The following is a 24,022-nucleotide window of genomic DNA, read 5'->3' as shown; positions in this document are numbered from 1 at the left end:
TTCCTTAAGTTCTAAGGTTGGTTTCTTAGGGCATGGCATAGGATCTGGGGTAAGGGATAAACATTCTTAAAGGTTATCATCGATGTAGTGTTTCTTAAAGTCATCATCTTCCATTATGGGAGTTGATGGCAACTTAATTGTTTTAATGATTTCTTCTTGTTCTAATTCTCTAACGCATTCATCAATGATATCTAAGGCATAACATGCGTCTCCCATCACAGGTTCCATAAGAAATTTCGAAAGTATAAATTCTATTTTCTCGTCACCTACCTCAAAGGTCAACTTTCCTCTCTTGACATCTATTATGGCTCCTGCAGTTGATAAGAATGGTCTACCTAGAAGGATTGGTATATCATTGTCCTCTTTGATGTCCATGACAACAAAATCAGTAGGGATAAATAACTGTCCTATCCTAACAGGGACATCTTCTAAAATGCCTATCGGATACTTAACAGATCTATCAGCTAACTGAAGTGACATCTTAGTAGGTTGTAATTCTCCTAAGTTTAACCTCTCACAAACCGCTAAAGGCATTAAGCTCACACTAGCTCCTAAGTCTAGAAAAGCTTTTTCGATGACATGACTACCCAAAAGACAAGGAATGGAGAAATTTCCAGGATCTTTATCCTTTTTGGCTAATTTATTCTCGGAAATGGAATTACATTCCAAGGGTTTCGGATCATCTAGTCTACGTTTGTTGGTAAGGATGTCTTTGAGAAACTTTGCATAAGAAGGTATTTGGGTGATGGCTTATGTGAAAAGGATTTCTACCTGAAGTTTTTCTATAACTTTAATGAATTTCTGATACTGGTTATTGATCTGGGTTTGTTTGAGTCTTTGTGGATATGGTATAACTGGTTTATATGGCGGGGATGGTACATAAGTTTTATCTTTAGGTTCTTCTCCTTTTTCTTGAATTTCCTGTTTTTCAGATTCCTCTGGTTCCTTTACTTCGTCCGGGGGTTTGGTATATTCCTTAGAAGTTTTGGGTTCACTCAATCTTGGGTTTGGTGGCTCATCATAAGCATTCCCACTTCGTAGGGTAATGGCATTGGCTTGCCCTCTCGGATTTTGTTGAGGTTGTCCAGGGAACTGTCCTTCAGGTGTGGTTTGGGGGGCTTGGTTTAAAGCTACCTGAGAGATCTGGGTTTCAAGCATCTTGGTATGAGTAACTATTTGGTCAACCTTGGTTCCCAACTGGGTAGTCAGTTCATTAACGTGAATGTTCTGGTTCATGAACTCTTTGTTTTGTTGGGTTTGAGCAGTGATAAAATTTTCCATAATTTTCTCAAGGCTCGGCTTTGGTGGCACAGGTTGCATAGGTTGATTTGATCTTGGGGCTTGGTAACCTGATTGTCTCGGAGGTGCATTATTTTGGATAGGGTTATTGTTTTTATAGGAGAAGTTCAGGTGATTCCTCCATCCAGGGTTATAGGTATTCGAATATGGGTTCCCTTGGGTGTAGTTCACTTGCTCAGAGTGGGTTTCATTTACTAGACTGCATTCTTAAAATTAGTGTCCTTTGGTCCCACATATCTCACAATCCGACGAAACTGCGGCTGTAGTATTCGGGTTTATGCACATACGCTCGACCTTAAGGGCTAATGCGTCCATTTTAGCTTGCATCATGTCTATAGAGCATAGTTCATGCACTCCTCCTTGGGCTTCCTTCTTCTCAACTGTCGCTCATTCGACTCCCCATGATTGATGGTTTTGGGCCATATCTTTGATGAGGGCACTAGCTTCAGGATAGGGTTTGTTCATCAGCGCACCGCCTGCGGCAGCGTCGATGGTCATCTTAGTGTTATAGTGAAGTCCATTATAGAAGGTTTGAATGATTAACCAATTTTCTAAACCATGATGTGGGCATGCTCTTAACAACTCTTTATATCTCTCCCAAGCTTCGAACAACGATTCTCCTTGGTTCTGGGTAAATCTAGTTATATGGTTTTGAAGAACGACGGTCTTACTCGGGGGAAAGTATCTAGCAAGGAATACTCTTCTAAGGTTATCCCAAGTCGTAATGAAATTGGGTGGAAGGGAATCTAACCATGATAGGGCTTTATCTCTGAGGGAAAAAGGGAATAATCTTAAACGTATTGCCTCAGGAGAAGCTCCATTGGTTTTAAAAGTGTCTTCTAATTGGAGAAATATTTTTAAATGTTGGTTTGGGTTCTCAGTAGCGAGACCTGCGAATTGTCTCTATTGCACTAGTTGCAACAGGGAGGGTTTAAGTTCGAAATTATTAGCTAGAATGGTTGGGTTTACTATACTAGAACTAGGTTCTTCGTTGGATGGTTAGGAGAAATTATTAGCGAGGTCTTTGGTTTTGATCTTCGGCTATAGCTCTCCTAATTCTATGGAAAAATAAACGTGCGCGAGCGTAACGTTCAGGTTCCGCCAGAGGGTATACTAAGCTTCCGGTGCTGCGAGTTCTTCGCATTGACCGACGGGTAATAACTTAAGTCTAAACGATATAACAACATGGTATGAAATTTGACGAAATTGGTCCCCGGCAACGGCGCCAAAAACTTGATGCGTGCTTTTCGCAAGTATACGAACGCGTCAGAGTAATATAAAAGATTATCGAATCCACAGAGATCAAGTGTCAATCTATCGTTATCTATTGTTATGGTGTTTATCTAAGGTAATCAAAATAGGGGTTTTTAGAGTGTGCAGTGAAGAGTAAAGTATTAAATTAAATTCAACTGATAAAGACAGACTCGAATGTAATTCACATAATCAATTAATAATCCAAGTACTTGCTAATAGAACTACTTATGAGCAGTGTTTCCTACTTTGAAAAGAACCAATTTAACAGGAACTATCGCTTTCGCGTATTCAGAACCGAGTTGTACTCCCTAATCAAACCCTCTTATTGTCACTTATAAAAAGGCGCGCATTGCGTTAGAGTAGTAAACCTATTTTTAAGAAATATAGTATCTTGACTAAGTTGAAAAGTATTTTAACCTGGATTTCTTAACCAAAAGAGGTTCTCACGAACCAGACTCTAAACTTATAAACGCGTCCGAAAATAGTTTTAAAATCTCTTTTCTTCTTAAGTAAAAAACTCCTAATGAACTAAACAAAGCGCTTTCGCTGTTTTTGAAATAGTTAAAAACAATTAAGTTTAAAAAGACGTTGGACGACTTTCGATCTTACCCAACGGAAATTAAGGGCGGGAAAACTTAAGTTGAAAGTCAAAATAGCCCTTAAGTGTTTCTATGAACAATTGTACGAATTATCGGTTCAATTACGATCCTTACATTCTAACCTGGTAGATTTAGTTAGACATGGTAAAGTAAAGGTGCATTTAAATTTAAATAAAAGTAGTGCGAGTGCGGAAGGTAAATAAAAGTAGTGCGAGTGCGGAAAATAAATTAAAGTAGTGTGAGTGCGAGAAATAAATAAAGTAAAGCGAGTGCGGGAAATAAATAAAGTAAAGCGAGTGCGGGAAATAAATAAAGTAAAGCGAGTGCGGGAAATAAATAAAGTAAAGACAATGCGGGAAAATAAAATAGATAAATGCAAAGCAATAAAAACCTGCTCCAATCGGAGGGTTGAATAAAATGCGAAGCGGAAATGAAAATGGCGACATGATTAACTTCCTTCCAAAGTGCTCCAAACTCGATTACAGACTCGATCACAAACTCGATTACACAATTATGGTAACACCCCAATGCGAAGCAATTACCACTTTAGAATACTGAATATATGCCTAAGTGAAACTAAGTTTGCTCTAAGCTTGCATTTGCTCTAAGTTTGGATGATTAAACAAATGAATTCGAGTCTCTATTTATAGGCAAGTAAAATAATAGAAATGACAAGGATGCCCTTCAGTTTGAAATTGGGAGGGAAAACTTTCCTTCTTGTGGCGCCCGCCATAAGGCCAAATTGTGGCGCCTTAGTGGAAGGAGTGGGGAACGTGGCAGTTGAGGGAAGTTGAGCTAGGACACGTCATGGCTGGGTCCATGGCGCCAGCCACAGTGGGAGCCACAAGTGTAAAATGCTGAATTTTAGGGTTTTTAGCTCATTTTCACTCCTTTTCTCGATCGGGGCTCCAATTAAAGTAAAAACCTGAAAACAAAGAAAAACATAGTAATAACATAACAAAATAACAATAAAACAACTAAAATGCATGTGAAATCGGAGTCGAAAATACGGTGAATTTCAGTGTCATCAAAGATTGTGGAGCATAGATTGCCATTGAAGCTAGAATGCCTGCCAGTCAAGCAAAAATTGAGAAAAACACACCCTGATATGGCTGTGAATCAAAGAAGAAGTGCAGAAACAGATTGACGTCGGTTTCCTTGTGACCGCTGAGTATCTGCAATGGGTGGCCAATATTGTGCCTGTATCGAAGAAAGATGGAAAAGTCCGCATGTGTGTCGATTATAGAGATTTGAATAAGGCCAGTTCGAAAGATGATTTCCCTCATCCACACATTGATATGTTGGTAGACAATACTGCTAAATTCAAAGTCTTTTCATTTATGGATGGATTTTCCGAATATAATCAGATCAAGATGGCACTCGAAGATATGGAGAAGACCACATTCATTATGCCTTGGGGAACATTCTATTATAGAGTGATGCCTTTCGGTTTAAAGAATGCTGGTGCAACTTACCAAAGAGCAATGACTTCTCTTTTTCATAATATGATGCACAAAGAGATTGAAGTACATGTCGATGACATGATTGCTAAATCAATTGATGAAGAGGAGCATGTTGAGCATTTGTTGAAGCTATTCCAACGTTTGAGGAAGTATAAACTCCGCTTGAATCCCAATAAGTGTACTTTTGGTGTTCGTTATGGTAAGTTGTTAGGCTTTATTATCAGCGAGAAGGGTATTGAAGTTGATCCTGCCAAGGTCAAAGCAATACAAGAGATGTCTACGCCCAAAACTGAGAAGCAAGTCAGAGGTTTTCTCGGCCGCTTGAATTATATTTCCAGATTTATTTCACACATGACTGCCACATGTGCACCTATATTCAAGCTTCTTCAGAAAGATCAGTCTTGTGATTGGACCGAAGATTTCCAGAAAGATTTTGACAGTATCAAGGAATATTTGCTTGAACCTCCGATTTTGTCTCCACCTATTGAAGGAAGACCGTTGATCATGTATTTGACTGTGCTCGAAGAGAGTATGGGTTGTGTTCTTGGTCAACAAGATGAGACTGGAAAGAAAGAATTTTCAATTTACTACCTCAGTAAGAAGTTCACCGACTGTGAGACTCGGTATTCTATGCTTGAGAAGACTTGTTGCGCATTGGCTTGGGTTGCTAAGCGTCAGCGTCAGTATATGTTGAATCATACCACTTGGTTGATATCCAAAATGGATTCGATCAAGTATATATTTGAGAAGCCTGCTTTAACTGAGAGAATTTGCCATTGACAAATGTTGTTATCAGAGTATGATATCGAATACCGAACTCAAAAAGCAATCAAAGATAGTATCTTGGCTGACCATTTGGCTCACCAACCGATTGAAGATTTCAGTCAGTGCAGTATGATTTTCCTGATGAAGAGATCTTGTACTTGAAAATGAAAGATTGTGATGAACCATTGCTTGAAGAAGGGCCAGAACCTGGTTCCCATTGGGGCATGGTATTTAATGGAGTTGTTAATCAATATGGTAATGGTATTCGGGCAATGATTATTACTCCTCAAGGCACGCATTTTCCATTTACAGCTAGATTGACTTTCAAGTGTACATATGGCAGAATATGAAGCTTGTATTATGGGGCTCGAAGAGGCCATTGATCTCAGAATCAAGCATTTAGATGTCTTTGGAGATTCAACTTTGGTTGTGAATCAGATCAAAGGTGAACGGGAGACGAATCAACCCGATTTAATACTATATAGAGATTATGTGAGGGGGATTTCAAATTTCTTTACAAAAGTTGAGTTTCATCATATCCCTCGAGATGAAAACCGGATGGCAGATGCTCTTGCAACGTTGGCATCAACCATAGTAGTAAAATATTGGAATGAAGTTCCCAATTTGACTGTAATGCGTCTTAATAGGCCAACACATGTGTTTGCTGTTGAAGAAGTCAAAGATGAGAACCCGTGGTATTATGACATCAAATGTTTCCTCCAAAGTCAGATTTACTCGTCTGAGGCATCATTGAAAGATAAGAAGACTTTGAGAATATTAACCGGTAATTTCTACTTGAATGGTGATATACTCTACAAGAGAAACTTAGACATGGTTTTTCTCAGATGCGTGGATAGACACGAAGCAGACTTGTTGATGACTGAAGTGCATGAAGGTTCCTTTGGTACTCATTCCAATGGACATGCAATGGTGAAGAAGATGTTGCGAGCAAGTTACTATTGGATGACAATGGAATCTGACTGTTGCAAGTTTGTGAAGAAATGCCACAAGTGTCAAATATATGCTGATACGATTCATTTTCCTCTGACACTATTGAATGTTATTTCTTCCCCATGGCCCTTCTCCATGTGGGGAATTGATATGATTGGGATGATTGAGCCTAGAGCTTCGAATGGACATCGTTTCATTTTAGTGGCAATTGACTACTTCACAAAATGGGTTGAAGCGACATCATATGCAAATGTAACCAAGCAAGTTGTTGTAATGTTTATCAAGAATCAGATCATATGCCGTTATGGTGTGCCAAGTAAGATCATTACTGATAATGGATCCAACTTGAACAACAATATGGTGGAAGCTCTTTGTAAAGACTTCAAGATTGCACATCATAATTCTTCTCCCTACAGACCCAAGATGAATGGGGTTGTTGAAGGTGCGAATAAGAACATCAAGAAGATTATCCAGAAGATGGTTGTCACATATAAAGATTGGCATGAGATGCTCCCATTTGCTTTGCACGAGTATCTTACATCCATCCGCACTTCAACAGGGGCAACCCCTTTCTCTCTTGTATATGGCATGGAAGCAGTGCTCCCCTAGATGTTGAGATTCCTTTATTACGTGTGGTTATGAAAGCCAAGTTGACTGAGGCTGAATGATGTCAGCCAAGGTTTGATCAGCTAAATTTGATAGAAGAGAAGAGATTAACTGCCATGTGTCATGGTCAGTTATATCAGTAAATGATAAAGAAGGCTTTTGATAAGAAGGTCAGACCTTGTGTGTTCAGAGAAAGTGACCTTGTGCTCAAGAAGATTCTATCTTTTAAACCAGATTCTAGGGGAAAATGGACTCCTAATTATGAAGGCACATATGTTGTCAAGAGAGCATTTTTAGGTGGTGCTTTGATTCTTACAAACATGGATGGTGAAGAGTTCACTGTCCTGTGAACGCAGATGCAGTCAAGAAATACTTCGCCTAAAAAGAAAAGAACAACTTGCTAAGTTGAAAACCCGAAAGGGCGGCTTAGGCAAAAATGAGCGTCTCGGTGGATTGAAAACCCGAAAGGGTGGTCCAGGAAAAAATTAGAGACATAAAACAGAAAAAAAATTCCCGATAAGTTAAGTACCCCGCCTTGGGGCAACTTATGCAAAAATTAGGGATTATGGAAAGTAACTGCAGTGTGCTGATTGTCCAGTGTTGGAAATACTTTGTTGAGCACAAGGGTTGACGTCGATTCATCGTCCCCACAAGCGGTCAAGAACATAGCGGACATCAAAAGTTGGTAGAAGGATTAAGGATCATTTGTATTCAATGTAACCCTTTTCCATGTAAATTACCATTTTCAACTTTGTAAAAATCTATGGAGTCTTGTCATTTACAGACTACCATTCTATTAAATAAAGTTGAGCTTTTATCCAATTATTTTTACTCTTATTTACTTCAGCCAATAGTTTTAAATTTTATTATTGATCATTTTGAAATTAAAATCTTTAATCAAAATCATTTTCTTAAACATATAAAAGCAAGTATTTTTCAAAGCAATTAAAAAGAAGTATCAACAACATTTCAAAGAGCAGCGAGTCTTAAGTGTGAAGCATTAAGGGTTCCCAAAGCAATTAACCCTTCAGGTATCCTTAGTCGAGCTTGTTGACCCGGTTCCTTCTGCAAAATGTCTGATCCCTAGCAGAGCTTCGTTTTCTTTTCCAGCTGAGTTGGTTGATTCAGTGCCCTGCGGTGTGTTATTTCCCCGACAGAGTTTCTGCACCCCCTACTGAATTAGTATATTCCTCAGCAGTTTTGATCCTCAATAGAGTAATTAGACTCCCCAGTAGATCGCATTGGTTTCTCCACCAGTCGTCATCCGACTTGCTCCCAATCAGAGCTTCCTCCTGGTTTTTGAGTAGATACTTGTGTTTATCCTCTGTATGGTTGTCTCCCATTTTGATATGGTGTCGACCTAAAATTCCCTGCAGATTTGATAAAATTTCCTCTCCTCAGCGGATCTCCTCCTTCCTCAGTTAGAGTTGAGCCTTTGGGTCGTTGATCTTTGTATCTATTTTCCAGCAGTTGTCTCCCTCTTGTTGTGGATTGACCTAGGATTATATCGATGATTCAAATTCTTTGCGACACCTTTGTATCCTTTGTGATCGTTTTGTCAGCATAATCATCATATATACATATACACTCATATAATTTCGTAATTTCATAATTGCATCATCATATTTGATTGATTTATTTGAGATTCTTATTCTCTGTTATGGCGGTACTTTATCCCCATACAAATTTGGTGTTTGTCTTCCCTCATTTGTAGAATGTCAGCCCCATAGGCAGAAAGACTTTAACCTTTCTCATTTTCCCCACTGAGTTATTTCCTCGTGGATGATTATTACTTCAGCTTCCTCCCCAGTTGATTATCTGGATGGAATTGCTCCCCTTGAGTTATATCCTCATTGGGTTGAGTCTTGATTGACCGTTTCTTTCTAGCTCTTGCCTAGATAGACGCTTTGAGTGTCCTAAGAGCTTATTACCCAGTAACTGGTAATATTCTTCTTAGTTTGCAGTTTGTTACTTCTTGCCCAATACACGACAAAAGTATCCCTATTTTTCCAGCAGTAGAGTCCCCAATGATTCGTTTTTCTTGATTCCCCAGGAAGTATATCCTTGATATGTTCATCCTAACCGGTGACAGATATCTTTCTTTCCCCTGCGTGAGTTTATCCTTGATATGTTCATCCTAACCGATGACGGATACTCTCATTTTTGGTATTCTACCTAATAAAAAGGTAGTTGTAATCCCTATTTTATTCCCCAGAGAGTTAATCCTTGATATGTTCATCTTAACTGATGACATATTTCCTTCTCCTTGTGGTATTCTACCCAGTAACCGGTAGTTGTAAACCCTACTTTCTCCTCACAAAGTCTATCCTTGATATGTTCATCCTAACCGGTGACAGATTTTCTCTTTGATGGTATTCTATCCAGCATTCGATAGATGTAATTCCTAGTTTTTGTTCAGTTGGTATATCCTTGATATGTTCATCCTAACCGGTGACATGTATCCTCCTTGACATTCCCAAGCAAGTCTATCCTTGATATTTTCATCCTAACCGATGAGGGATTTTCTTTCCTATTGAGTTTATCCTTGATATGTTCATCCCAACCAATGACAGATACTCTCATCTTTGGTCTTCTTCCCAATAATTGGTAGTTGTAAATCCTATTGTTCTGTAGTTTTCCCCAGCAAGGCTATTCTTACCCAGTAGCCGGTAATGAATACTCCCTCCTGGTTGTTCCCAGTGAGTCATCCTTGATATGTTCATCCTAACAGATGACAGATGTCTTCTCTGTAAGATCTTTATTATCTCCTTACCCGGTAGCTGGTAGTGGATAATAAATTTCTGCTCCTCCTGCGTTGAAGTTTATCTTCCCCAGTCGAGTTAAGTGTGCATTTCCTTAGTGAAATCGTTTTTCCTGCATGATTCGAGTACTTCAGTGTTATCCTGATCTATTCGCTTTCCCTACAGATGTTTTGTTTCTCTGGTTGAGTCTTTCCATTTTGTATGGAATTCCTCTAGTCCCCCGACAGTTTTAAGTCGTAGCCTGGCCTACGTATAACTTCTCTTTCCCCTAGAGTCTTTGTCTCCCCAATGAGTTTTCCTTACGAAATGCATTATACTCCTGCGAACTTTCGGTCTCTCTGATTTCTTTTCCTTTGTGGCAATATTTCCCCACAGAGAATCTACTTTTATATTCATATCATATGCATCATGAGGTCTCTTAGGGACCAAAATTTGTTTCTATGTTGTTATTTAAACCCATTCTACTGAGTCGAGCCGAAGATTTTAACCTTCACCTCCTCAGTTAGAATGTCCTTAAATTGGGGCAGTTGTAAGAACCCAATTTTGACCCTAAGATCCCTCATGCAATTTCATCATATGCATATGCATTGTGATCACACCTTATCATTCTCCTTACCCCTCATTCATTAGTTTTGTTTTGGGAGAGATCACCAAGCACCATGTGACTGTATCATACTTGTATTTTATCATTTTACTAACCAAAATACCAAAAATATGTCTTTTTAGTTGCCTAACTCTTTTGTAGGTAGGGCATGATCACCATTGATCTATCAAGTTCATATCCAGGGTTTGAGACCCTCATGACAAAGAGTACAACCATGAATTGATCTAAGAATGGTTATGAGCATCATATATGAGTTCCATTGATCTCTACATGCCATATTGATCAAGTTTTCTTCAAGAGTTTGAGGGTGATTTGCCTTGGAAACCCTAGTTTGACTAGGTATCTTGAGTAACTTCTCCAACAAGCTACCTCACAAATTGATAAAATTTCTCAAGGGACACTTCAAAATTCATCATCTTATGCAAAAATGATCTACCATGAGCCTAGAAAGTCAAGAGAATTGAAGGTTAGCAAGTTGGTTGATGGTGGTTGGCCAGATGAATTCATCTGATCAAAACTGGGTCTCCCTAGACCCTATCTCCTACAATTTTCACCATATGAAAATGATTCCAAGAGAAAAGTTACTCTAAATGACATTTCAAACAACTTTTATGTTGAGACCTAGAGCTAGGTTTTCTTGGAAAATCATTTTCTATGTTGAAATATTTTAGATCATGTCCTATTTTGTCATTTATGATGTGGTGATGACTGAACTAGTCTGGTCAGGGTCATCGGAGAAGATGATCGACCTTTGACTTCGGCGATGAGTTGGAAGTGTTTAGAGCCATTAGATGAGTTTGAAATGTTTTAATCTCGTACGTTGCTTTTAAATAGCAAGCCTATGCCGCGTTGGTTGTAGTGCACCATGGAACGCGCGCTTCTCATCACTTGACCTGCCACCTCAATTAATGAGGCAGATCAAGTGGTCCACGTTTTTTGATATTTTTTGATATTTTCTTTTATTCCTTTTATTTTCATTAATTCATATTAATTTTAATATTGATCCAAAAAATATGAGAGTTTCACCAAAAATTTTCAAATAATTTCCTCTTTCATATTTTGAATTAAAATTATTTTTTGGATCATTATTAATATTTTTCATGATTTAATTGATTTTGTGATTGTTTTTAATTGTTTAAAAATACTTTTAAGTCTTTAAAAATTTTGAATTTTTTTCTCCAAGGTCCTTTGACCTTGTTTGACCTATGATAAATCTCATGGCCATTTCTTTGGTGTTTTGATGAGGTTTTAGGAATTTGACAAACCATATTTAATTTAAATGTATTATTTTAGTATTTTTAATTTGAATAAATGCCAATTAATTATGTTGACTTATTGTGATGACTTGTATAAGTTTGATTCTTGTTGTTGGGCCTTGGTCAAGGTTCATTTGACTTTGTCAAGTTAATATCATTGGATTTAGGGGATTGATGGAATGTACATTCCATCTCCCAAAATGAATGGATGATATTAATTTGGTAAAAGTCATTCTTTGACCAGTTTGAGTTTTGATCCATTCCCCTCCCTCTTCATCTCATCCCCATTCTTTATGCATTCATCTCATTTGGCCTATGATATCTCTAAGTCCTAAGGCTGGTTGATTGTAAAATCAACATAAGTATGGATGAGATTAGGCCACCTCTTTTGCATATTATTTTTGTGTGTGGTATGTTTCATGAGCATAGTCCATTATACTATATCTCTAACATGCATTGACACCAAAATTCTATTGCCCGACCTCAAATAGTTGTGACTTCTACATAAGTCCAATTACGATTGCTTAACATGGTGCTAAATTTGTGACACAAAAAGGCATAACATTGTAGTTAGTGAGATTGTAAGTCTCCCCTCTTTCATGGTATTGTGTGGAAACTTGGCCTTTTTTCCTTCCTTTGGAAGATGTATTGGTTCAAGGATCCATGCTTGTGATAAGTGGGTTGAGTGTTCTCCAAAGAATGAATTAAAATAAAAAGCAAAAGCAAAACAATACTAACTTCTAACTCATTAACAACTAACATTTAATTTCAAGTCCTTTATTTTAATGCACTTTAATTTTTAAGCTCTATTCATACCATTCTAATTGTTTATGTTAATGCAATTTTCACTTTGTCCATTCGGACCATAGTGTGTGATATACCTTGTTTGTGTATATTTTTGTTTGTTTGTGTGGTCTTTGACCATTAATGTACATAATAAGAACAAAAACCCTAAAAAACTTTTGTGTGGACTGTTGACTTGATCTTGGACCAATTGGACTTAGAATTTAGGCAACCTTCTTATGCTAAAGGACTTGGTCAATGCCAACTTTTGAGAAACCAAGTGCTTGCAATTTGAAACTTCATCCGATACATCTTTGAAGATCCCTATGAGTTCATCTGTAACATGATCATTGTGAAGCTGTCATTTTGAACCTGTGACTTGTGGAATTCATCTGCTACATGGGCAAACTTGAAGAAGATCATGGATTGGCTATAGCTTGGATGTGGCTATCTTTATTTGATGCCTTTCTCTTCAAGTTAATGTTGTATGCATTGTTTGTTGCTTGATTCTAATATCCAAGGGAATTTGGGGCTTCTATATGGCATTCTTGCCTATTGGATTGCTACCCACCGGTCAGATCTTTTCAACTCTTAACTTTTAATTTTGTGCATATGATTAGTCTCTTCATCTCCTCCCCATCTCTTTAATTTCAAAATCTCTCCCTCCTTTTAAAAACTTCTTTGCTTGAACTTGTTATCTTCCTAAATTTTGACCACTTTGCAAACTAGAAACTTTGGCCTTATGCCATTGCATTTTCAAACTTCTTTTCTTAATCAAATTTGTAAATGAACTTAATTATACCTGACTTAAACTTTCAAAAAGCCAAAAAGAACTAACTCATTCAAACCATTCTTAGGCCTTTGTGCCTTTCAAACTTAAATTTTGTTAAAAGCAATGCATCCACTTTGAAATTTGTATCACGAGCTACGAGGTTTTGATCCCTCATTTTTATGTTGGTACGTAGGCACATGTCCGAAGGTCTTGTCAAACACAAAATTATAATTAATGAATTCTTTTATCATCCCCTCACTCTATTTGTTTGTAAACATCATTTTTGTACAAAACACATATGCACACAAAAAAAGGCTCCCTAGGAGTACCTAGGACACTTTGGGTGCTAACACCTTCCTTCTGTGTAACCAACCCCCTTATCTGTAATCTCTGACATTTTATTAGTTTTGATTTGAAAACTTATTACTTTTGGTTTTTATTCGTAGTTTTCCCCTTTTCCCTTGGAAACAATAAAAGCGTGGTGGCGACTCTTGTTATTTGATGTCTAGCTTATCCATAGCTTGATGATCATGAATTTACCGCTACAACTACATTCTCATCTTCATCAAATTCTGAGCCAAAGTCTGACTCAATTTCAAAATCAGAGTGTATGAGTCATCAATGCAAGGTTGGCTTCTTCAACATCTATGTCAGAATCTTCCTTTTAACCAAGAGAAATTGTTTGCAATATATTTTGTTGTTGTCTTTGAGTCAAATTGCAAAAGTTCTTAATTTTGCTCTTCCTTAACAAGCAGATCAAGACTAAACCTTGATTCCTGCAACAAGCATATTTTCCCTACGAGTCAATCTTAAATATTAAATAATCCTTTCATACTCACAAAGCAAATTACTTAAAGCAGGAAAAAGTTTCTTGATTTCTTCAATAAGTACACTTGTCCCACGAGTCATTCTTAAAGATTAAGAATCCTTTCATACTAATAAAACAAATGACTTAGAGCAGAAGCAAGTTTCTTGATCTTTTCGGTTCATCTTTCTTTATCTTCTTTAGTTTCTGTTCTTTGACTAATGAAAGAAACTTCAAAAAGCTGAAGCACTTACTGGATAATTTTTCTCACCAGATCTTTTATGTTTCACTATCATGTGAAAAAGCATAACCAAACTCTGATACCAATTGAAGGTGAGAAAAATATATACAAGAATAGGGGGGGAGGGAGGGGTTGAATTGTGTATATGAAAGTTTATTTCTTTTTCTTAAACTTGTTTCGGAACCTAAGATGTCAAGCTCAGATTCTGATCCAAGTAAGAGTCTGAATCAACTCAAAGTCTGACTTTAAAGTTTGTTGCACATCAGAATATAAAAGCAGAAGTAAATAAAGAGACACATTATATATCCCTGTTCCTATCAATCTGAGAGTAGTCCAGTCCTCTTGCAGCACAAGATATTTTCACTATAATCAACATATTACAATTTGATCAATCAAACTAGAAAGAGACTTCTACTTAAGCCCCTAAGCAAGAAACTTCCTTGCCTAAAAAACCTGTTAAGGACTTCCTGCTTAATCCCATGGAAAGAGACTTATTGCTCAATCTAACCAGAAAGAGACTTCATTCTCTACCCTCAAGCATGAGACTTCGATGCTCAATCACAATGATCGAAATTTGCTTGCTTTGTCGTCAAGCATAAGACTTCAATGCTCAATCATCAGAAATAGGCTTACTTTGAGCATAAAGGCTAGAGTCTTCAGATTCTCTTAGAAAGAGAGTCTGGTACTGACCTTGTGTTTATATGTGTGCTTATTAGTTAAGCAAATACACAAAGGTTTTAGACTCTTGAGAAAAATACAAATTGATTGCTCTTAAGTGTATAAGAATGAAGTCTTCATTCTTTTTCTCTTCTTGCACATATTTTCTTCTTTGTTGTGCCTTTCTGTTACATTGTTACCTTGGATTTTTTTAACCTGATTATAAGTGGCAAGTGAGAGTAAGTCTGCCATGATGAAATCTAAAATCAAATGTATTAAGTCAAAGTTGAGTTAATATGATTTGAACATGTCAAAAGATTATGTATATGGAAAGTCTGGTCGAAGCAGCTGAAGGCCGAAGAGCGTTGGTAGAGTCTGTGAACTTAGTGGAAATTTCAAATATTCTAGTTGGTTATTTAGCCTAATTGAAATAGCGGGAATTGGATTGTAACAGATGATTACTCGAAGACACGTGGAGGCTCGTCGAAGATAACGAATGCATGGAAGTAAACATGTTGTGATTCGTTTAGTCGACCATTTGTAGGTGGTTAGTTTAGATTAGTATATAAGGCAACACCTATTTACATTATAGGGGTCCATAATTGTACTCATATTTCTATATACTCAAAGTATTTGGATAATTGAGAAATGAGTGAAGAAAATGTACGTATGCGTTTCACATTTATAAATTTCAAGCACCTTTACATTCAAGCCTTTGTCTGCATTCAATTACATTTCGATTCTTGTCATTTTATCTTTAGTTTTCATTTCGATTTCAGCTTATCTTTATTTCAAATCTTTTACATTCCAAGTCTGGTCAAAATTTCACATTGTTATCTTCACATTGTGTTTCGATTTCAATCATAACATGATGTTCAAAGGTTTAAATTCATACAAATATGTTCTAGAAGATTTCGAGTTTGATCCCTTAAGTATTAATAGAAACTTGTTTTGTTTACCAAATTTACGAGTAAACAAATTGGCATTGCCCAGTAGGACCCTTTTTGTGTGAATTGTTGATTTTATTTCGAAAAAAACATATCACTTATAAGTTTCTTCATTTTTGTTAACTTCTTTTTTTCGAGTGTGCATGAGATAAGAAGTGGTAAAATAAAAAAAGAGAGAAGTTAGGAATCCTATAAAGATATACACCAGGAGGATGGCTATTCCCAGAAATAACAATGGAGAACAACCCTATAATAGCACTGAGGCTGACACGATCACTGCAATATCGACTGAACCATTCCCTTCGAGTGCTAGCACGACAGTCATACCGTCAATGACGGTTGTGATATCAAATATACCAGAAGGAACAATTTTATCTGCAATAACTTAGAGTCACTCAGTGACTTCTAGACCAATTATGGCGATAGAGGCCAGGCCTTTCGCCATAAGTTTCATAATGCCAATGTTAGGTTGTGAACAACCTTATGGGATGCCAAAATCAATGATGCCAAACCTACATACTAATCCTGTGACATTTGTTGATAATGTTGTAAATACGTATTCATCAATCTTAGTGTCTGAATCTGCCATAGGTAACCACGGTCGAACAATGCCACCCCAGTTGGGAATGAGATTTGGTTCCTAAGCAATGCTAACGTTCATAATGAATTCCGTAATGGAAATGAGACAACTGATAGATGAGAGTAACCATGATATGATAAATACTCTTACCTAGTGGATGAGTACGATACTAACCCATTGATTCAAAATATGAATCAGAGTTACCAACAATTGGCAACTCAAATGAATCGAATTGCTGATTTTTTGGGTGCTCCCCCAAGGCAAGTTCAACCTATTATACAACCCCAAATCATTAGGAAGTTTCGAAACATATGGGCAATTTTAGAGGAAAATACCGTAAATCAGGGGCAACAAGTTGTACCCTAAGTGGTCGAACAAGAGATACCTAGGGAATTAAAGTGTCCACCTATCATGATGGTTAATCGAAACCAAGATGCTGATCAGGTCATTCACCAAGTTCAACTAGGGAATCTCTTAGGAGAGAATAACCTAACAACCATTGTCGAAAGAATAATGGCCTAAAATAGGGTGAACATAGTCCTGTAGATGCCAAATTACACATAGTCTCGAATACTTAGGCCCAAGTCGTAATAGCTTGCAAGCTCGAGTATTTATCTTCTGCTTAAAACACTTATAAATATTCCAAACCTTTTCATAATGAAATGGATTAAAAAGACTAGTTGGATGTAATATTCAATCCTAGTCACGAGTATTAGAACCAAGCCGTAATAGCTTGCAAGTCTGAGTACTTGTCTTCCAACCCAAAGTTGATCCAACACATTCAAACCTTTTTCCTTTTGAATTTAAACCTCAAACCCTCTTCCCAAACGAAAGATGTTTCATCCATTCCGAGAGGTTGCAAGCAAAGTTTCATTCCTACCATGCGCAAGAAGTTAGAACGCTTTCCGCTCAAATGCGACGAGAACATAACTATGTGAGAATCCAAGTTATGTTATCCATTCTGTTGCGATGAAAATGTTCACTTCTCCATGTTTTGGATAGTAAGCAATGTTTTCCGCTCAATTGTGACCAAATAGGTTTTTCTAAAATCAACCAACAAACAAATATTTTATACCCCAAACTATGTAGCCTTGAGTTCTCCATCGCATCCGGAGATACGTAGAAGTGAGATTCAACGTCTCGTTAGACACCCTAATAAAAAACCTTTTTAGTTCTTCTCTCTTTTTCTCTCAAACTCTTAATAACCACAGGAACACAAATGTTTTTAAACTAACACTTACCGTAAAACTAACTAAATGGTCCCTGTTGAGTATAACGGATGTGAGAGGTGCTAATACCTTCCCCTTACATAATCGACTTCCGAACCTGATTTGGTTGCGACGATCATATCTTAGTCATCTTTTAAGAGTTTTATCGATATTTTCCCTTTCCTTCTTTGGAATAAATAAAGTTCGGTGACGACTTTATTTATCACCTTCGAGCGTGTGAGCGCTCGTCGTCGTATTTTTAACGTCGCGAGAGTAAGCTATTCAAATTAAGCCTGCAACCAAACAAATTAACTTTGCTCGGGACAATAGCTTTCCAAACCCGCCTCAACTCTACTAAACTCTTCTCATTCAACATCAAACTTTGAGACTTTAAATCATATAATCTAGAATAACTATTTTTTTTTACCGAAAGCCCTTACCATTTCTCCACCATGCCACTTTATCAACCTCCTCAACGTTTTGTTTTATATCCCTCAAAATTGAAACCAAAATCGACCATTCTTCGCCAACATCACCATGAAGAGAAAATCCATCAACTCCCAAATTCCAATACCAAGACGAGTCCACCCAATAATCCATATTCGCAACCTTAATTGAAGAAGTAGAACAAGATTCATAAACAATCAGGAAAAGCTCATTCAAAGGAGTCACACCCAACCAACAATGATCTCAAAAGTTATTGGTCATACCACTCCGCAACTTGCATGAAATACTATTGGCAAACTACAATTGACCATTAACTTTAAGATTACAAACCGCCCTTAGAATTGACTCATCCTCAATTAAATTCAACACAATATCACCATATACCTAAGATTATACCATAACACATATTTCTCCGACAAAAGTATCCAATCCCATTTGCTAATCAAAGAAACATTCAAACTCTCATTATACTCCTAAACCTCCCTCCTTCTTAGAGAGACAAATGCCCTCCCAACTAACCCAACACACCTTCCCTTTACCATCTCCTTTGCTCCACAAAAAATCCCTTTGAATCTTAGCAACCTTCTCTAAAATTCTATTTAGAGCTTTGGAAAAAGAGAGCATATAGATCGAAATATTATTAAGCATCGAATTCAAAAGCGTAATTTTCCTAGAAAGATTTATTGATGATTTCAAATTAGTTAAAGAAGGTAGAGCATTGTTTTAATGTGTTTTAAAATAATATCTTTAATCATTTTAGGTTTAACTTAGTATTTATTACAATTTAAATATTGTATATATTTAATTGATAAATTATATTTTAATTTATTGGCCATTCCAAATTTTATAGTCCGGTTCTATTCTACAATAAGAAATCGTATTTTCTTAAAACAATAAACATATAATTTCCTATGACATGATTCAAGGGAAAGGAAAGTTAAATATACAGAAGATGAAAATAAATTTCAGTTGACCATTTTAAGGGAGTAAATAAATAAAACTGAAACCTTACAAAAGAAGAAACATTGATTGAAATTATCAAGGTTCTGACTGAAGTTGATAGGGGTAAGTTGTGTCTTGCTAGTATATCTAGCTATTTGTTTAAGAGTGGTGGCTTCATTATGAACTGCGTTGTAGAGGAGAAGGCTGCCCTTTTTGTCATACAAGCACTTTAGGAGAGCCTGAATTAACCCAAACTGTCGAGCCACAAGATTGGGTTGATAGGCAATCAAAGTCACCTGAATCTTCGAGGGGTTTAGTCGAAGGGTTAAGACTCTGGGAATCAAAAAGGCCTCCAAAATCAGCAGAGATTCTGTCTCTTGTTCTTTAGAGGGAGATGGAAGGGCCTTATTGTAACACCTCAAAATTTGCCCTCCTCTCTTGGGACTAGTTTTGCATATTGCATTTCATTTTGTAGGACATTAGACATTTACATATTGCATATCATGTGATAATAAGAAGGTCATCCTCCTAAGTCTTTCTCAGAAGATAGAGAGGTTAAGAGATTCAAGCCTGAGGGTCTCCATAAGTTGATCATCAACCATTTGAGGGTTTGTGCTTCAATTAGGGTTTGCTTGGTTCCTCGAGGAGGTTGAGCATTATCTTGTTTGAAAGGGTATGTCACCATTATCATGGTTATATCATCTGCCAGGGCTTCATTGTGCATGCTCCAGTTCCTTTGGATTAGGGTTTTGACCTCTAGTCAACCCTAATCAGTGCCAGTCTGCCAGTCAGGGTTTCTCAAAGAGATGAGGTTATTTCTTGGGTTGAGGATCATGTGGTTATCTCAAGGAGCTTACAAGATCTAGGATTTCATTTCTGAGCCAATTCCTCAAGTGGTTGAGGCTCAAGCTGATCAGAGCATGGCTAGGTCATCTGAGGACCTGTACAGTCAACTGCGCAAGAGCTGAGGGCTAGGAGGTGGAGAAATGGTTTGAGACACTCCATTCATGTTCAAAAGAGGTTCATTCATCATGCCAAACGTCTATATTGAAGATTTTGAAGCCAGATCAAAAGTTTCCCAAAATGGAAAGTGACCTGTAATTGAAAGTTTCCAAAAATGGTACGTTTTTGGACCACATTCAACTTGACTTTCCAACATCAAAGAAGCTTCAAATGGATTTTTGTCCAACATGAAAATTGTAGATCTTTCTCTCCCATTTCCAAAAAGTCCAAGATCATGAATTTATGATGAATGGTTGAGGAGATATGAGCAAATGGTCACCAAGTGTGCATGGAACTTCAAAGTGCCATAACTTTTGACTCAAAACTCCAAATGAAGCCACTCTTTTTGCAAATTTCTCGTCTTGACCTATATTTTCCAATTCAAGCATTGCATTGCATGAAATTTAATCACATGGCCATGTGTTAATTCACATGCATTTTGGAGGGAAATTGGGGAATTTAAATTTGGTACAAGCTACAAGCATAATTCCAATCCCATTGTGTTTATTAGGTGATTTTGAGTGAAAATGGATCATTGCATGCTACTATTCACGTCCAAATTAGGCCATGCACCACACTTTTCCAAATTTGCTAAAACACCTCATTCTCATTAACTTCTAATTAACCATTGCCTAATTAATTTTTCAGCATGATTAGTGAATAGTATAAAGCCTTAATCATAACAGAATTGGATCATAATCACAAGTTCTAGATCTAGAAAATTTTTTCCCTCCAAAATTCTCTCTCATTGAAATTCAAATTTTCTCCACACAAACACATATTTTCTTGGTAGATCCTTCATCATCATGGAGTTTTGAGCAAGATCCATACTTTTTTTGAAGAAATTGGTGAAGATTTGTGCACCTTCAACACATGAACACATCAATGGCAAGTGCAAATTAAGCAAGATCTAGGTCGTGGCAAGAATCCATTTCTACATCAAGCTTCATAACAAGAGTGGAGAAGGAGATTTGGAGGTTTAGGAAGCTTGAACACACTGTTTTCATCCACTACTCTTCAAGAGGTTGGAAATTCGAATCTCATAAATCTTGATTTTATGTACATAAACTTGTAGAGCTTTCATCACTGGTTATTCTGATATAAATTTCATGAAATTTGGATGAAAAATGAAGAAGTTATGTTGAATTAAAGTTTAGATCTAGAACCTTATTTCCTTCGATCCAGAAAATAGATGATGAATTAGGCTTAGCTTTTATGATATTTGGAATGTACTCATCAAGACCTTTCCAACGATATAAATTTTATAAAATTCTGCACACACAAAAAAAAAAGATGAACAGTAGCACCACCGTCTTCACGAAGAAGACGGTGGAAACCACCGCATGAACCACCGCTGTGAATAGTAGCGCCGCCACCTGCAACTTGTGCTAGGGCAAGCCCAAAACGGCATCGTTTTGGTCCTAGCGCACAACCTCCCTTCGATCCTCCGCTCCAGCACTTATTTCAAATTAACCAAATTCTTTTCTATCTCCCTCCAACTTAGCATGCGATTTCTTCATTTATTTCAAATATTTTCTCCAACTTCCAAAATTCATAACAAATTTAAAATTAATCCAAATAATTCCAAATTTTTTCTCACATACTCCTTGAAGTGTCTACCATTTTATGGTGTTAATTTTATGATTTTATCATTGCTGGAATTTTAAATGTGATTGATTATTTGAACATGTATGCAAATGTGACATGTTGTACCAATTCTTTTGTGAAACGCTCATACATTGGCCAATTAATGTGAAATTTGGTATGCTGGTTCCCAACATGTTGCATGATTTTTGAGGCTTGGTTGTGCATTTTTATCATTTTTCATCTCTGTTTTAGACACATGAATGTATGGTGTGACAATGTGTGTCACACAATTTGATGTCATACTTGTTCATTTTCATTTCTAGGTCAATTGAGCTCCTCTGATCCTAATTTTTTGCATGATGCTTGTGTTTTACATGTTGTGTGCACATAAATATTTTCATGATTGTTTGATTCATTTCTGTTTTAATATGGAATTTTGATTCTTGATGTCCAATTGTTGGTCACATTGTGTGCCTTTGCCATATCTTGCTCATGTGATAACTTTGCTTGGTGATTTGGATTTGGTCCTTTTTAGGACATGTTATTATGTGTTTAAATGTGATTCATGTTGGATATTGGTTGCTGTTTTAACTTTTTGCTTTGCCTTTGACCCTAGTCTTGGACTAGTGGTTTGTACTCATCTTTTGAGTTTTGTATTTCAGGTTTAAGCTATTAGTCCTAATGGTTGATGTTGATCTCATGACTTGAGATGCAAATTTGCTTTGTCCACTAACATTTGTTGTATTGTAGGATCATTGGTGATCAACTCACTTGAGTTGTTGAGTTATTGACTTGCCTTGCGTGCATATTGGTTGTAACACTGTTGACTGTTTGTTGGATTTGTCTGAATGTGAATATTGACTTATTTGACTTTCTTACAGGTACTTTAGTTGCTTTAGCTCATTGCTTGAGTTGCTTTGCTTGTGGTTGACATACCACCTAGGTAATCATCCTCTAACTCCATGTAGTCTGGAAGCCCTGTTGTTTCTGTTTGGCAGGCATTTGGCTGAAGTCCTCCTTAAGAGGCAATGTCTGTGATTGTTTATATTTGTGCCATGTACTGCAAGTCCTCCTAAGTGAAGAGGCGATTGGCAGATAGAAGGGATTTGCAATCAATCCCCTGCTATTCAGTTGAGTCTTTCATCTTGCTCGCACTACGTGCTGATGCATTTTGAATAAACACCCAAGATCCTTGTATATAGAGTCAGTCATTGTGGAATAGGGTTCCTCATTCTGGACCCCGACGTTTTCATTGATTGAAGCTCACCCAGGCCCGGGTTAAGAGCTATGAGGTCCAACCCTCATTACCTTTTCATCTGCTCACCCTGACGGTCAATGTCAGTTGTTAAGAGCCTCGGACACCTTTCCAGTGTTGGCTTGTTTGTCGAGGTTGATATGACCCCTTGACCAAAGCCCAGCCTTGTATGAGCCGCTTGTTTGCATATAACGTGTGATGATTGCTTTTGATGTTTATCTGCTTTTGCTTCTCATCTCCTTCCTGTAGGAGTCGTATGATCAGCTTTCGAGGAAGTTGAACGTACGTAGAGATAGACTTGAGTTGACTCACTGCCTGTGTGAGTCAAACTCTTGTTAGAGACCTCAACCTAGGGTTATAATTTGCATGATGGCTATTAGGCTCAAGTTAGTCTCCCTTTTAGTATGTTATTCCCCGGTCTCTGGTTAGGAGAAAGTTTCTCCCCTGTTAAGGGGAACTACGTTGCCCTGATCCTCATACCAGATGAGGTACGTAGGCAGGAGATCGTGCGAGATCTCTCCGGGCGCTCTTTTTCTTTTTTGCATGTGTTTTGCTTAACAGCTACTAGGTCCGAGTACCAGACTCCCTATTAGGCTGTGTGTTCCACCCTTTTCTTTTTCAACCCTTCTGCTTTGTGTGTGTGTTTGGAGTCTGATGTAAGCCCATCGATTGGCATTCGGTTTCCCGTTTGTGTTGGTTTGTTTGGAGTCTGATGTAAGACCAGCTATTGGCATTCCGTTTCCTTGTTTGCTTTTGTTTGGAGTCGGACGTAAGACCAACCATTGGCAGTCTGTTTCCATTTGCGAGTTTCTTTTGACGTCTCAGCGTCTTTGTGTTATGTTTTGTTTCGGCGTGCGTTAGCCGAACTACGATAGCTCTGATTCTCATTCCAGATGAGATACGTAGGCATAGGATGCAATATCCTAGCGAGCCCGTTACCATTTCCCCGAACTACGTCGACTCTGATGTTTGTTTCTGACAAACTACGTAGGCCCAGGATGCGATATCTTGCCGAGTCCACTTTCTCCGTCTTCTTTCACCTGTTTATTATTCCAGTGTGTGTGCATTCTTTGAGCAGTTTTTTTAGTAACCTTATTCTTTCTTCTGAGCGTGGATCCCGTCGAGTACGACGGACGTGAGGGATGCTAATACCTTCCCCTTGCGTAACCGACTCCCGTGCCTTGCATCTCCGGTCGTAAGACCATTTCCTTCCCAGGTTTACTTCGAGCGTTTCCTT

The 24,022-nt window shown here is 37.5% G+C and overlaps 1 non-coding gene across 1 annotated transcript; it reads left to right on the top strand.

Moving 5' to 3' along the window:
- Positions 1–1,852: 1,852 nt before the first annotated feature.
- On the top strand, positions 1,853–1,959 carry LOC127077757 (small nucleolar RNA R71). Its single transcript, XR_007787532.1, has one exon. It is a non-coding gene; the product is annotated as a small nucleolar RNA R71 (small nucleolar RNA).
- Positions 1,960–24,022: the final 22,063 nt, after the last annotated feature.

This window comes from Lathyrus oleraceus, chromosome 4, assembly GCF_024323335.1.
Source record: "Lathyrus oleraceus cultivar Zhongwan6 chromosome 4, CAAS_Psat_ZW6_1.0, whole genome shotgun sequence".
Taxonomy (NCBI): domain Eukaryota; kingdom Viridiplantae; phylum Streptophyta; class Magnoliopsida; order Fabales; family Fabaceae; genus Lathyrus; species Lathyrus oleraceus.
This window is presented reverse-complemented; position numbering and strand designations above follow the sequence as displayed.